Below are 17,660 nucleotides of genomic sequence, written 5' to 3' on the forward strand. Positions count from 1 at the left end.
CAAGCGGCTTCAGAGTTCAGAATTCCCCTCAGATGGCAAGTTGGAGACCAGTCTCAGCTACATGAGACTCAGTCTCAGAAAATCAAAGCAAACATACATAATATTCAAAGAAAGCATTGTTCTACTGTTTCACCATCTTGATGTTTCATAACCCCATGGTCTATTGAAATACATGGACTTTCCACTTAACTTTGGTTTAAGAAGATTTGATATTAGCTGTGTAAATAAATGTTTTTTGTTTGCTTTGGAGAGCAGCTCATATAGCTCAGGCTAGCCTCAAACCTGCTAGAAGTATAATAATATATTATAATACTAGATATATAAAATGTTACCCAGAATGCTCCACATCTGTGTCTGAGCTCAGCTCTTCAAGCGATAACAGAATCACAGGCCTGTGCTCAGTGAATGAATAACTCCCTTCTTAGTGTCCTGCCTGGTGTCCCTCCCCTGAGGTTGCTCAGGCTCTCAAAAGAAGCAGTTACAATATAATGTGAATTTATTACATTTATAACACATAGTGTGCTGCTGGGTGTGGCCATTATCTGGAGTGTGTCTCCATCCTGTGGTGTTGTGGGTAGATATTAACATTAAACTAAGACTCCACATTTAAGTAGATTTTATTGTGTAAATGGAATGACTACATGGCCTTGAGGTTGTTTCGAACACTTTCATGTTTTCCCAGATACTAATTTTACTGCCCCTAAACAGAGGGCGTTTCATTTGTTCGAGGCTCAGGAACTGGAAGGAAGTGCCAAGCCCATTGATTTTTTTAAAACATAAATAACTATTCTGACTTTTATTAACATAAGAAGGAGTATTTATTCAGGAGAATTAATCTATGAGAAAATGTCAATTTACACAGAGTTGGTAGGGCGGAGTGAAGGACAGCCTGGACTACATAGCAAGTTTCAGGCCAGCCAGGGCTACATAGTGAGACCTTGCCTCAATATATATATATGAAGCTAGCAAGCTTAGCACTGAGTACAAGAGAAAGAATATTGGTGACAGACACTAAAATGGGGTAGGGGGTAGTCTCAGCCTAGAGGGAGGAGCCAGGGTTGACTGACAGCATGCGAGGGTAGTAGGTAGCAAGGCATGCCTACAGAACTTGACCAGACACTGAGAGTGATAAAGTATGAAAAGCTCAGGGCTTCTAAATGGAGTTGGGGTTCTTGCTAAAGTCTGGCCTAGCTGGGGAGTCTGGCCAAAGTTAGTGAAGGCTAGTCTCAATCAGGTTGAACGCATGGATGTCGTACCCACCCCAAGTTCCCTGAATTCAGAGCATGCTCCCTTAGCTGACTGAAGCCCAGGTGGGCTAAGGGCTGCACAGACAAATGTCAGTCTCTGGAACAATCTCCTTTAATTCCTCACTCACCCTTCTAGGACCCGGTTGACCATTTTTAATGATTTTCAGGCTAGCCATGGGTCTGGGATGATGCTGTCCAGTCTAGTCACTGTGGGTGGTTGGAAATCATGGAGACCGTCACCATGAGTCTTCCTCCGTGGTATCTGTGGCATCTGGAATTATTTATTCTTTCCTTTTGGAGACTCTTGTGGGCCAGGTTTGTTTGTTTGCTTGCTTTTTGTCTTCAGATATATTATATTATACTATACTATATTATTTTACTTTACTAACAAGCTAATAAGAATAGAATTTTACTCTGAATAGCTCTTTAATAATTGCTTCCAACTCCCAACCTTCTGCTCATATTTCCTGGAACGGGTATTGGGAAACCTGTGGGCTTCTGTCTGGGGCTGTCTGTAAGCTAAGGCAATGTGATTTTCACATGTTTAAAACCTAAAGATGGAAGCAGGGAAGGAAGGAAGGAGGAAGTAAAGACAGGACCCTGCTACACTCGTTAGGTCGATGGCAGGCGACAGGGCCATATACCTAAGAAAATAGTAATGACACCACTGAAAGTGCATCTGCATAAGCAGAGCACAGTGCGCAGATGCATGACTGGTGGAATCTCGGGAACCGTGAGTAAACCATCGGTCACCAAGGCTTCATGACGTCACTGCGGGGACCCTGGCTGTTTTCCTGCTCTGAACATAGCAGACACCGTCAGATTGATATCTCACCGTCTGATGGTCAACCCGAGACTTCCCAAAGGCTATTTGTCGCAGAAATTGTTTTGATTGACTCCAAGAGCACTGTATGGGGGAACAGGCAGCTGGGTAGGAAAGAAATTCAACTGCATTTCTTGAATAATAGGAAACAACTTAAGTGGAATTAATTCGCAAATTAATTCACAAAGCTCATGACTAACCCAAAATTTCTTCCGCAATATTAACAGAAAACACAAACAAACAAACAAACAAACAAAACGAAAACCATGCTGCGGGAGGTCCAGAGATGGTGCCGCGCTACCCCGGAAGTAGCCCGAGGATGCTCTCTCTTCCCACTCAGAGACCCGTGCTCAGACAAACCTGGATCCTTGCCTTTGCAGCAGGAAAGGACGTCGGGACAGTCCACTGTGAAGTGGAGTTGGAGCTTATGAAAAGATGCCTTTGACCTTCCGTGGTGGCGCACACCTTTAACCCCAGCACCTGCGAGGCAGAGGCAGGCAGATCTCTGAGTTTGAGGCCAACCCTGTCTACAGAGTGAGTATTAGGACAGCCAAGGCTACATAAAGAAACTATGTCTCAGGGAAGAAAAAAAAAAAGATGTCTTTAGTGTTGAAGAGATGGCTCAGTGGTTAAGAGTACTTGCAGGTCTTTTAGAGGACCAGATTTAGCTCTCAGCATCTCCTTCTTTCCTACACATCTGTAACCCTAGATTCAGGGCATCCAGTGCCACCCTCTGCAGGCAAAGCACTCATCCACATTTAAAACATAACCTTCAAAAGACTTCTTTAATATTGGTGAGAAGAGAGGTTGCCGGCATCGAGGGCAGAGACCATGACACATCTGAGAGCTCGGGACTGGGCTCCTCCAAGGAGAGAGGCACTTTGCTGTCTTTATAATAATCACGTATAAGGTATGGGAAATTTCAGAAGTTAGTATTTTCAGAAAGTCATTAGGAAATTTAAATGAGATCACAGTATGATTTTTTGAGCTGTACTGAACAGGATTACAATGAATAAAATAGACTCAAGGCACAGTAAAATGGCTCAGTGTGCTAACAGCATTCCCGCCAGGCTAGCCTAGCTAAGTGTGGGATCCCATCCCTGGAGTTCATGAAAAGGTGGGAAGAGAGAACAGACTCCACAGAGTTGTCCTCTGACCTCCACATGTGTGCAGTGACACACATGACCGTCCCACACATACACATATCACATCATACAATACACACCACACACACATACAGATCACCCAAATGTACATACACATCACACACACATCACATCACACACACATATACAGATCACACAAATGCACATACACATCACACACACATCACATCATACACATACACACATCACATCATACACACATACACACATCATCACACACATACACATCACATCACACACATGCACATATCACATCACACAATACACATCACACACACATATACAGATCACACAAATGCACATACACATCACACAACATCACATCACATACATATACACACCACATCATACACACATACACACATTGTCACACACATACACATCACATCACACACATGCACATCTCATATACACATACACACATCACATGCACATACACACATCACACACACATACCTCACACAAACATACACAGGTCACACACATACACACTCACCACACACATACAAATCACACAAATACATATACACATCACACATACACACACCAACAATAAATAAAAAATGTTTTTTAAAAAATCAAAGTTAGGTCACTGTCATTAAACAAAAATCAGTATATATATACTTTTTTCTTTTCGAGGCTAGCTGTCCTGGAACTCACTTTGTAGACCAGGCTGCCTCTGCCTCCCAAGTGCTGGGATTAAAGGCATGTGCCACCACTGCCCAGCCAAGTATTTTTGCTTTAAGGATTTCCTTGACTATCTGGGAGAGGCCAAAGTCGTGTATACTCAGGCCCCAAGGCTGACTCATTGCTGACTTAACATTTTTATTTGAAAATACCTATCTATACATTATAAAAGAAATTTAATCTCTGTTTTTGGAAACCTTCAAACAACAAATATTGTTAATTGTACTGAAATCCTTGAGGAATAGCTGGCAAGAGAATTGAACCAGTCTCTAGAGTTGGGCGACCCTTCTCTTTCCCATGTGTTCACAATTCCCTAACTTTGTCCTGCATTAAGACCTCGAACATTGGGGGTTTCCAGAGAATGCTGGATGAGGAGGCATCTTCAGTAATCATCAGTGAGTGTGTGTGTACGTGTGTGCGTGCGTGTGTGTGTGTGTGTGTGTGTGTGTTTGTGTGTGTGTGTGTGTGTGTGTATGTGTGCGTGTGCGTGTGCGTGTGTCTTTGTAAGGAGTGGGAACAAAGGGTGTACAAGGTGCAGAGCAGGTGTCATTTAGTTTAAACTAGTGGACAGGTTTCTCTAAACTCTAGAATCAACCAATGTTTCCTTCCATAACAGAGTAAATTCTCACGGCACATTGAAGGATGTCTGGTTCACAAACAAGGACGGAAGAATGCACAAAAGAGCAAAAATAGAATAGAGACCAACATAGAGAACAGGAGAAAATAAATATTGTCTTAGCCTTTGTTTTGAGATCAGAAATCCACCTGCCTCTGCCTCCCAAGTGCTGGGATTAAAGGCGTGCGCCACCACACCCAGCGAAGGAGGAATCTTAAGCCATATAATTGGGATAATTAAAATAGCAGTCACACTGTAAACTGGTTCTGGCTCAGGAAATGACTCTAATGTTACGGTTTGGCATGCTGAGAGGCCCAAGAAGCTATGTAATGTCCTCATCTATAGGAACACATCTGTCAAAGGAGGTTCATGATGGCTTCTGTTTTCTTACTGACATGTCTTTATCTGACTCTTCCTCACTGGGGGGACAAAGCCCACCCTACAGTGACACACTTTCTCCAACAAATACCTCCTAACAGTACCTCCCCCCGTGTGACAAACATATTCGAGCCGCCAAGAGGTTATTTAAACCTCACACACTGAGCTCTTCTTTATTGTTGCTTTGTTAGGCAGAGTCTGATGCAGCCAAGGACAACTTTGAACTGCTTTTATAATTCTTTCCTACCTCCACCTCTTTTTTTTTTTTTAAGATTTATTTTATGTATATGAGTGCACTGTAACAGTACCGATGGTTGTGAACCATCATGAGGTTGCTAGGAACGAAGGTTACTCGCTCCGGCCTAAAGATTTATTTATTATTATATCCAAGTACACTGGAGCTGCCTTCAGACACAAACCAGAAGAGGGCGTCAGATTTCACTATGGATGGTTGTGAGCCACCACGGGGTTGTTTGGATTGGAACTCAGGACCTTTGGAAGAGCAGTCAGTGCTCTTCATCGCTGAACCGTCTCTCTAGCCCCTACCTCCACCTCTTGAGTTCTGGGATTACAGCTCTGCCATCCCAGGCTTATGCGGTACTGAGATCTGAACTCGAGGTCTGCCATGTTTTAAAAGCTTCTTCCACGTGAGCTTCATCCCCAACCCTTGTGCCCCTTAAGTGTTGAGTTCTGTGAAACTGTTACACTTACGCCCAGTGCTCAAGAGCTCAGCAGTGAAGAGTGCACACTGCTCCCGCAGAGGTCAGAGACCGGTTCTCAGCACCTACACTGGGTGGCTCACAACTGCCTGCAACTCCAGCTCCAGAGACTCCAGTGCCCCCTTATGGCCTCTGTAGGCATCTGCACACATGGGCAGAAACCACACGGGTCACATAGTTAAAATGTATTTAACCTAGAAGTAGATACACGGAGCCATGCATGTGCCTTACTTGTATGTTACAGTATGTTAATAAATTGTTGTTGGTTTTGTTAATTAACTATGGCTGCAGTCGAAAGCATGAACCTGCACTTGGCTCTGTCTCTCACTCTCGGTGTCACATGCAGGACATTATACCACACTTTGTCCCTCGCTCTCCCCATTCTGACAAAAAGAGCCACCGCTCAGAACTCATCTGTAGACATAGACAACTATGCAGAGGTTTTCTAGCAGCTCGGGAGGTCTGTATACCTTGATACCCTTTCCCATTTTCCTCTCTAGTGATACGGGCACGTGTATGACTTGGAGATGGAGTAGTGAGGGGGTTGAATAAAAATAAATGGTTCACACAGACATCATTTAAGAACAGCATTGGGGAGAGTAGATTTGAAGCTGTCTCCAGCGCCAAGAGTGCCATCTGGTCTCCTGTGCTCCCCCCCCCCATCCCCTCTCTCCCCGACTCCCCATGGTATAGATTTAACCCACTCTCCTTGTGTGAAATGTCTACAAGTGATTCTAATGTTCCCAGAAGGGAACGACTTCTTTCTCCATGACTCTCTAAAGTTATCTCACCTATTAACCATGAGTGTCTGACTCCATACGGAGACACTGTAAGGAGCACAGTGTAATTGTTTCTCTGTAATTGTTTCTCCAGAGCCAAACACAATGCCAGTCAGCAGGTCAATCACGTATCACAAATGACCTCAGCAACACCTTTGTCATCCTTCCATGGAAGCTATGTTGGTCCGGTGCCAGGCACCTAGCTAATTCAGACAGAAACTAATTTCAAATGAATCATATGTGTCAAACGTAGGAGAGGGATTTGCATTATCCATCCCGAGGCTGTAAGTTTCTGGCTTTAATGAAATTTTGAGTGGTTCTTTTTGCCCTTATCCAAAGTTCCACCAGGTCTCCTGAACCAAATGACCTCCAGTCAAGTCACTAGAGTGTACCCATGTCTTTCAAGTCAGTTTCAAAATTCCCAGAATTTATCCACTCCAGGTACCACGACTTGGCTACTCTTGTCTTATCAGCTGTGAAGTTGGTGGAGGTAAAAGTATCCTTGAGCTGTCTCTGGGACTCCTGGGCTGAGAGTGATTGGTGGGTGAGAAGAGGGTCGCAGAGCCCTCCCCTCCTTTGATGCACTCTGTAGCATGAGGTTTCTGGTGCACAAAATATGCCTGGGGTGGTATTGAGTGTTGTGAAAAGCAGAGGTCAAGAGTTCTGCACACAGCAGGACACTGCACACTGTATTTATCATTACCATTGCTTTTGCCAGTCTCTCTTCGGGTCCTTAAAGCTTTTTTGCTTTGATTTTTGTTTGTTTTGAGTCTAGGTGTCACATGTCCCAGGCTGGCCTTAGCCCTTAACCAAGGATCCAAGAACAAGAACGTCTTTGAACTTTCGATCCCCCTGCCTCCACTCCATTTGAACTTCTACTCTTCATGCCTCGACCTCACAAGTACTGAAATTAGAGGTATGTTCTACCGTGCAGGTTCATGCAGTACTGGGGTTCAAACCCAGGGCTCGGTGCATACTGGGCAAACACCCTAACAACTGAACGACACTTCGAGACTCCCCGCCCCCGCACACGACAAAATCTGTCTATACTAGAAAGGTACAAGACTGTCATGGAAATCGTTTCACAAAGCCTTACTTATTCGTTTTGCTCCCCAAAGCCGGGATGACAGTTGAGGCATTGTTCCTCTTAGATTTTCAACACGGAGCGTTTGAAGAACAATTCTCCACCATGCTCCTTCCTCACGTGTCCAGCAGGTGGCAGGCTTCTCAAGCAAGTGCTTCTGGGAGCCTGCGCCGCATCCCTCGGCACTGCAGTCAGTTTGCTTCAGAAATAGAATCCAGTATTACCTTTAAGAAAAAAAAAAAAAATGCTTTTAAGGGTTTGAGGAAATTCTTAACTGTGTGACCACAGTGACGTCTTGTCACCTGCCAGTTCCACTCAGCTGCAAGCTAGCGAAACAAGCAAAAGAACGCCAGTGGTTTCCGTATTTAGTATCAGTGGTAAAGCTGTGGGAAACGCCAGAGAACCGCTAAGAAGGGCCCTGTTCTGAAATGCACCCCACACAAGAGTGAAGACAAAGAAGGCTGTTTCGCCTGGTAAAGGTGCCCGCTGCTTACCCTGACGGCCAGAGTTAAATACCACATGGTAGAAAGAATTGACCAACTAAGCCAGACCAGAAGTCCTAACCGTCAGTCCACACTGTCTTGACGTCCTATAAACGTGTTGTCAGCCAGTGTTCGACAGAGATCCCCAAGTGCCTTTCCACCCTGCAGTTGGACTAATGCTAGGAGGACAGCTGATTAAGTCACTGCCACGGGCCACTACACTCTAGAACAGTACTTCTCGCCTTCCTAATGCTGCGACTACCCTTCATACAGGGACACTCCCCACCCCACCCCCCACCATAGATTTGTTGTTGTTGTTGATACTTCATATCAGTAACTTGCTACTGTTGTAAACTGCAATGTAAATGGTTTTAGAGATGGAGGTTTGCCAAAGGGGTCCCGACCCACAGGCTGAGAACCACTGCTCTAAAGGCTACACCATCCTGGCCCCATTTGATAATGTTTTAGATTCATTTTCTTCCCAGTGACCTCACATAAAGGCTACCGTGCCATGGGGTCACCAGCCTGTAACTCAGCCCAGATAATGGACGCATTCAGGGAAAACAGTGCATCAGACTGTCATTATGAAGCGATGGTTCGCATCACAAACACCAGTAATGCTTTTCTCTAAAATTCTCAGAAAAATATATAATCAGCCAGGAAGTAGGGGAAACACAAGTCAGAGACATCACTTTCTGGTTAACACAACATCCATTGGCCTTGGCCATGCACTTGCAAGGATGTTATAAGATGCAAATAATCTCTAAGAAGATTGAAAGGCACCACTTACATCAAATCACTAGGGGATTACATGGAACGAAAAGGCTCAGAATTTCATGGTTCTCAAAGCTGTCACGTGATCAAGGCATGCCTTCTAGGCTCTTGGCACTTTCTTTCAGGAGAGAATTGTCAGTGACAAAGTCTACAGAAGATGAAGTAGAAATTTCTGGTTTCTTTGGAGATTCAGTTGTGTCATGTGATGTTTTTCTGGAAACTGTCTTATGAGGAGGATGTTTTTGCTAAAGCAGACACGTGGGAGGGTGTTTTATTGAGAACAGACGTGTGGTGTTTTTCTGGAGGCAGCCTGGAAAAAAGGCATGTGATGTTTTGCTAGAGCGGATCACGTGACCGACGTTAGAGAGGATATAAATAGAGCCCAGTGGACAGCGCATGATGCTGGATGGGATTGGTACACCTTGCCTCCCGTTGCTGGCCATTGGTTACTGTGACTTCATAAAGAAACACACCCAAAAAACTTCTGGGGGTGTTCCAGTGGCTTCTTGCGGCCTCCAAGGACTCGGGCCAATTGGTAGTCTTGCAGTTTCTCTGGCTCGACCTACCTTTGCTGATCCGTTCATGAATGGTGTTTGTGAGTCCTGCCATTGCTGATTCATGAATAATATTTGTGAGTGGGTCGAGCTGCTGCTGCTGCTGATATCCTGACAACGCAGATCAGATTTGCTCCAAAGAACTATTTCTAAACAGGTCCACACCCGCCTTCGCCCTGTTAACCTTGCCTTTCCACTACCTCTGGTGGATGGTGGGCTAGAAGGGAGGTTAAAGCATTTAAGAACCCTTATTAAAAGTCGATTTTGAGAAGTCTAAACCTAAAAGATGTTTGTCTCAGAGAATAAAATGTGTAAACGTGTCGATGATCTTCATAAGCTAGGAAGGGGCTCAGTGGCCACATGCCTGGGGCCCTGCATTTGATCCTCAGTAACACACACACACACACACTCTCACATGCTCTCACACACACACTCACAAACACACACATGCTTTCTCACACACACACACACTCACATGCTCTCACACATACTCACACACACACTCACATGCATGCACTCACACACACACTCACAGGCACACATACACATTCACAAGTGTGACAGGGTGTAAGCTTAGCCCTAGCACATTTAATCCAAACATAAATTACGTCTGGAGTTTTATAGTGAAGGATTGAGATGGATAAAGGGAACCAGTCCCCACTACCACCATCGGTATATGGTCAAGAAGTCGGCATTATTATGAATGTTCTTAGGGCTGGTAAGATGGCACAGCACAATAGATAAAGGCCCTCGCCAACAAGACTGGTGACCTGAGTGATCCCTCAGCTCCACATGTTGTGACAAGAGAACGAACTCCTGCAAGTTGTCCTCCGACTTCCACACGGGCACTGAGGTGCATGCATGCCCACACAGATGCACAAAATAAATAAAATGTAATGCAACTGTGTTATTAAGCACTTTTAAAACAACACCAGCTGGGCAGTGGTGGTGCACACCTTTAATCTCAGCACTTGGGAGGCAGAGGCAGCCAGATTTCTGAGTTCGAGGCCAGCCTGGTTTATAGAGTGAGTTCCAGGACAGCCAGGGCTACACAGAGAGAAACCCTGTCTGGAAAAACCAAAAAACAAACAAGCAAACAAACCAAACACCAATGGAAATAGTAAGTTCTTATTGTAAACATTCCTTAAGATAATTTATTTTCCTCACAACCAGATCAGAGGAGGATCCATTCCCTTGGGGGTAGCCTAGCATGGGGACCATTGTGACCAGTTCAAAAGGTCAAAGGCATGATTGATGTTAGACACAGTTGGTACAGGATGTTCATTCACTTGGTGAACCAGCTGGGAGATCACCCTCCTGTACTGCTCCCTCTGGACTTCAAAAGCAAGTCCAATAAGAGTCAGAGACACCTCACTTTTAGAAGAGCAGGTTGAACTGGTAACCTGACGAAAAGCAGTGGCACCAGAGACCCCAGGGATGATAGTTGGAAAGGACATGAGGGAAGCCTGCGCAGCAAACAGGTAGCCATAGCTGCTGCTTGAGCTGAAGCAACAGTGAGAGCAAGCCACAGTGATAGGAAGCAGCTAAGCGGGTCAAGGTGGAATCTCTGGCAGAACAAAGCAAATTGTATAGGGAGTGATGACGCGCGAGAGGCGAAGGAGATGCTGAAGAAAGACAGGGGGCAGCAAAGAGCCAGAGGGGTGAAACTACAGGCCCTGGGTGTTAGAGAAACTCCCGGGAAGTGTCAAGTCTTCAGAGCCAAGTGTACCTTAGGCATGGGAACTGTAACACAGCTGCTGGCAGGGCCTGTGCACGCCCGGCTTCCGAGGTGTGCAAGAACAGAGCAAAGGGTCTCATTCCTGGATTCTGCACTTGGGGCCCCACCTACTACTGCTTTGTGATTGCCTGTGCCATCTGTACTGGATAGCTTTGTGTCAACTTGACACAGCTGGAGTTATCACAGAGAAAGGAGCTTCAGTTGGGGAAATGCCTCCATGAGATCCAGCTGTAAGGCATTTTCTCAATTAGTGATCAAGGGGGGAGGTTCCCTTGTGGGTGGTGCCATCTCTGGGCTGGTAGTCTTGGGTTCTATAAAGAGCAGGCTGAACAAGCCAGTGGAGGCAAGCCAGTAAAGAACATCCCTCCATGGCNTCTGCATCAGCTCCTGCTCCCTGACCCGCTTGAGTTCCGGTCCTGCATCCTTTGGTGATGAACAGCAGTATGGAAATGTAAGCCAAATAAACCCTTTCCTCCCCAACTTGCTCTTGGTCATGATGTTTGTGCAGGAATAGAAACCCCGACTAAGACACCATCTTTTGCAGCAGTCAGATGCCCAGAGGTACCCAGGGTCCCACAGACTGGAGCTCAAGGAGCTTCACCAGCCTGCACACTGCTTCCATCTGGATAGGAAACAAACAAACAAAACAAAACAAAACAAAAACACAGTATCGTGAAGGCAGCAGGCACATGTGGTATAAGCTGGCCACCACTGAGCTCACAGCTCTTGGCTCTGACCTCAAGTAGCACAGTGGAACTCCTGATTCCTGGATCCTCCCCGATACTCAATGGCGTGTTTCCATGCCTACCCAGACACTTCTAACACTTCAAATGACGGTTTTTAATAACTTAGTTTCTACTAAGGGGTGATGCGAGTCTTTCCTCCTAGGGAAATTTCCAGGGAACAGAGGTCAATATTTTAAGCTCAACGTGAATTAGAACAGGCATAAACTCTAGTCCGAAGAGGCTTCCACTGGCCAAAGACTGAACAGCTTGAAATAAAATATAGGTAATATCATATTTACCAAGGCTCATCAACCACACTAATAGCTGTGAATTCACAAAGATAATGTAAATATAATTCACAAACGAGGGTTAGCAATTACTTTTAGGGGCTCCTAGTAGAACAGCTAGTCATTCTAAAGACTGAGAACAGGGGACTATTTACTCTCCTTTTTTATGAACTGTTAGTGAGGAATAAACTGGTATGGTGTGGGAAAGATCTTCCTAGAAATAATTCCAACCAGTGACTACAGTCATATAAATGATAATTAAACATCATTAACAACTCTGAATAAAATAATGATAAGCACCAAGATTGCTTTAAAAAAAAAAAGTGAGAGACATTAAGGAGTTAAGATAACACGAGTGATGTTCCCCTCAATGAGAAACAAATGAAGTGAGTCCCACAGTTGTATCAGGCATGCGAACAAACAGGAAAGCCAGATCCATAAAGAGGAGGCCTGGGGCTAGAGAGATGGCTCAGTGGTTAAGAATACTGGCTACTCTTCTAGAGGTCCTGAGTTCAATACCCAGCAACCACACTGCAGTGGATTTGATTCCCTCCTGGTGTGTATGAAGACAAAGTACTCATATACAGATAATAAATAATATTTTAACAAAGAGGAGGCCTGACCAAACCAAGAAGCCTCAAAGTTCATCTAGAATTACCAGAGCACACTAACGTATTTATATAAAATGCCATTTTATTTGTCTAAATTTTTAAGAATTGATACAGTATCTTTAAATATCCTAATCAGATTCTAAATATGTATTATTTGCTTATATTTATTCAATTTTTAAAAACATGTATGCATGTGTCTGTTTATGGGTATGTAGATGTGAGCTCGGGGGTCTGTGGAGATTAAAGGTGCCAGGTCTCCTTGAAGCTAGAGTTTCAGGCTGCTGTGAGCCACATGACTTGAGTGCTTGGGACCAAGCTCAAGTCCTCTGCAAGAGTCTCCTTGATTTTTCTCAGCCCCCAAATCATGTTCTAGACCTAAACTAATGTCTGTGACAGAGCACTAGGTGAGGTCTGTATAGACATGTTGGCTGACTAAATGGTTCATAGATTAGATAGAAGATAGACAGACAGACAGACAGACAGACAGACAGACAGATGGACAGATAGATAGACAGACAAGAGAGTAAAACTTTATAGATTCCCAAAATATAATATGTAGCTATCCAGCGGCCATGGACAAACTGGGTATATCTGAAAGGGGGGCTGGAAATGAAAAAGGACAGGGTGTAGGAGAAGGATGAAGCCAAGACAAAGTTTCTGATCAAGGCTCAAAGTTTAATATTCAGCACTGCCTTTATATAGGGAAAACCCACAGACCCATCCTTTGTTTCAGCTGGATTGAGTTGCAAAGCAAGCTCAGCAGGTGGTCAGCTCCTCAAAGCTCCTGTAGGAAATTGCAAATGTGAGGCCAGGGAACTCCAGCTAGGTTGTAAGACCATTGTGGGTTTGTTTAGCCTACTCAAGGCTGGAGGAAGGGCACAATCCCCCCTTTTTTGTTTTTTAAAGATGAGCTGGATGGGGGCACAAAATTTACTTGTTTTCTATAACCCTGTCTAGTGTAAAGAGTGGCTAGGTGGCCGTGCCTGTCTTAGGTATGTGTCTATATTGCTCCTTCTTACCTGTCAGAGAGAACAAACATAGCTTTTGATGTATGTCTCTGGCTTAGGTCGATAGGAGCTCAAGAGCACCCTTATCCATCTCTGGCTACTGGCCTTCTATAGCACACTCTTTCCCATTCAGTTCAAAGCATTCTTCATGGAGGGCTGTACATAGTCCTCCCTGTTGAAGGAATAAAAGATTAGGAGATTAAACACATGCACTAATACTTGTTCGAAATCCTGACCCTGGCCAATTTTATCCAAGGCAAATGTATCAAAAATATCAAATTATTGTCTCAAGCTATTACTATTTTGATGCTGTAAAAATGAGATTGCTTGGATAATTGTTCTTGTAAGGCCTATAATATGCCTGGTATACAAATCTGTTGTGGTATTGCCCTCACTAAGGAATCCAGGCAATCCAGTATGAGCTCTTAAATGTCCTATAAAGTTAAGGAATAGTACATGTTTCTTAAATTAAACTGTATTTGTATAAATAAGTGTAAAATTTGAGAATTAGCAGTATCTAAAAAAGAAACAATTTCAAGCAAATGTAAACCATGGACTATATATTGGCTATCAGTATACAAATTAAAGGCTTGATTTTTCAACATTTCAAAAATAGTGGCTACAGCATGTAATTCAATTATTTGTGAAGCAGGGGGAAACTCGAGAGAATAAACATGTGATTCAATCACATATGTTCCTCTCCCATTAGATGAGCTGTTTATAAATACAGTAAATACATTCATTATAGGCTATCTATGCAAAATTACAGGAAATACAAAAGCATCATAAAGGCAAATTGTAACAACTTGTCTTTTTGATAATGATTATCAAATTTGCCTAAAATGTTTGCTATGCAATAGGCCATAGAATATTCAAAAATATTCTATGATATTCTTATATCATGAGATTCTATATATTGAATATTCATAGAATATTCAAGTATGAATATTCTGCAATAACCAATTTAATTGCTGTTTGGAATAAGGAATAAATATTTCATCAGGTTCCTAAGTCATTCTTTACAAAATACTTTCATGATTGTATCCTACAATTCTGTATTAACACAACAACTTCACAATAGTGTGTTCAAACTTTACTTGGAGGTGAAGAAAAATGAATCCACATTAACACTCCCTTTTGTCAAAGAAATGCTGTAGGCACATGAGTAGCAATAACACAAATAGCCAACAATTGATCAGTCTGTATAATGTACCTATTGTTGGCTAATAGTTTCTTCTACTTTCTGAAGAGCTATTCATCTCTCACCAGATAATTTGTATTCCCCTTGAGAACATCAAACAGAGGCTTAAGTCCTCCTGTGGTGAGCTGAAGGTGAGGTCTTAGCCAATTAACATCTCCTAGTATCTTTTAAAAGTAAGTAAACTATGTTTTTTTATTTGAATTTTCTGTGCCACACTTTCTTTAGGATATAACTGAGGCCCCAAATATTGAAAAGGATATTGCCTTTGAATCTTTTCTGGAGCAACAACTACTGCTCAAAATTTTAAACCTCATTGTATAAGAGCAAAGGTTTGTAGTAAAACCCCATCAGAGGAATCAGCTAATGAAATATCCATATAATGAATAATATACACTGAAAGATTCAAAGTCCTAACATCTTGTATTGAAACAAAAACAAATGTTTTACATGATGTAAGGTTATTAGCCATTCCTTGAAGCAAAACATTCCAATGATATGGCTTTGTGGGCTCTCCAAAATTACAAGCAAGCTCACTAAAAGCAAACCCTTTACAATCATTAGGATGCAAAGGAACAGTATAAAAACAATCCTTCAAATCCATAATAATTTTATATGTATTTCCTGGAATGGCAGCTGGAGTAGGCAAGCCAGGCTGCAATGCCTTCACAAGTTCCTAGTTTCGTTAACCTTTCATAAATCTTAAGTTTGCACTTTGTTTTGGATTAACAGAATAATCGATCCCTTGGAGGTGAGTGAGTACATCAGATAAAGACCAAGTTGAAGGCCAATCTTGTTCTCTAATAATCATTACATCAACCCCAGTACCTATAAATCCTTTAAAATGTTTTCCTTCAATTTGCAACTTAAGGTTAGGTGTCTCATTAGTAATAGGTTGCACCCAGTGCGCATTCAGTAGCAGGTACAGCTAAAATGCCATGGGGGAAGCTTTGCTTATCAGGCTCTGGACCACATCAGGCTGCATTCGCATCCTCAAAAGCCAGTTGTGTAACAAAAGGAACTCTTGCCTGAGGGTCTCCAAAAATTCTACTCTGCTTTTAGCAGTCTATACCCAAATTCCTGAAATAGTTCATCACCTTGTTTGATCCCATATAAACTCCCACTGAGAGCTCCTTTCCAGTCTTGAGGGGTTAAATTTGCTTCTACCACTGTATCCAATAAAGCTTCTATAACAGGGGCAGCAGGCTGGTGCTGTGCTACAGCTCTTTTTAACCCTTTTATTACTCTTGCAATCATCTCCACTTGCTTTTTTCCTTAATTACAAATATGGGTGAGTTAAAAAATCCTGAGCCTGTGATCAAACTGCAAACTGCAGCCAATGGAACCCTGGAAGTTTAACTATAATTTTTAAGTTTCTTTTGCAATATTAGAGCCTAACCATAACTCTGTAAAACAGTGTTACAGTGTAACATTTTTAACAGTGTAAACAATCCGTTCTCCTTACAAAGAGCATTACTTTTCATGTTACAAAGTTTGGCTGTCAGTTCTTATAGCCAGCAGATAAAGTTTTAACCATTTTTTTTCTTTTGAGTATGAAACATAGAACAACAATCATTCCATTCAAACAACGAAACAAAAACAGACATAAATTGACACACATGGACAGATTGGTGCACCAAGGACAGACAATAGACAGAGAGGGAACCAGAACTAAGGATATCTCCAGTAGGAGCCGGTGAGGAGGCAGTCTCTCTCTCTCTCTCCTCTCTCTTTCTCATGTCATTTGTATATGTACCATTGCTACTTCTGGGGACCATGCACAGCATAAATCTACTTGAGCTAAGATTTTTTTTTTTTTTTTTTGGTTTTTTGAGACAGGGTTTCTCTGTGTAACCCTGGCTGTCCTGGAATTCACTTTGTAGACCAGGCTGGCCTCAAACACAGAAATCCACCTGCCTCTGCCTCCTGAGTGCTGGGATTAAAGGCGTGCACCACCATGCCCAGCAAGAATTTTTATGACATCTGTTTTTTTTTTTTAAACCCTGCTCCTCTTACCTGATAAGTTCTTGGCTGCGGACAAATGCCTATATAGAATTCCCCTGTCTCAATTGTGCTGTCATCCCTAGGTGAGTTCAGCATCAGGTCAACACTTGTTCAGCCTAGCCTGTATCCCTTCAAATGCACCTCCTACAACAACAGCCTCCAAAATATAAAATTTATACCTAGCGCTAGCATTAATGCTGTTCATTGTTACCGCACAGGATACTGTAACTTCTTCCGTTTTCTGTGGTGCTCCACCAAAGACTGCATTTCTCAGTGGGTCCCCCCATTTTCAGTCCCCTCGTTCAGGTGGCACCTGTAGCTGTCCAGCAGCCATGGACAGGGGGGCTGGAAATGAAAAAAGGATGGGTGCTGGGAGAGAAGGATGAAGCCAAGACAAAGTTTCTGATCAAGGCTCAAAGTTTAATATTCAGCACTGCATTTATATAGGGAAAGCCCACAGACCCATCCTTTGTTTCAGCTGGATTGAGTTCCAAAGCAAGCTCGGCAGGTGGTCAACTCCTCAAAGCTCCTGTAGGAAATTGCAAATATGAGGCCAGGGGACTCCAGCTAGGTTGTAAAACCATTGTGGGTTTGTTTAGACTACTCAAGGCTGGGGGAAGGGCACAATAATACAAAGAGAAAAGCAAAGAATTTTGTGAAAATGCAGAGAGCATGAGTGGCCCACAGGGAAACTTAGGTGGCCAAACACAAGTTCAACTGGAGTTGGTGAAATGCAGCCTAGGGGGTGACCGCCAAGGATTTCTTGACTGCTTCCCTTCCC

This window comes from Mus pahari, chromosome 11, assembly GCF_900095145.1.
Source record: "Mus pahari chromosome 11, PAHARI_EIJ_v1.1, whole genome shotgun sequence".
NCBI classification, from domain to species: Eukaryota; Metazoa; Chordata; class Mammalia; order Rodentia; family Muridae; genus Mus; species Mus pahari.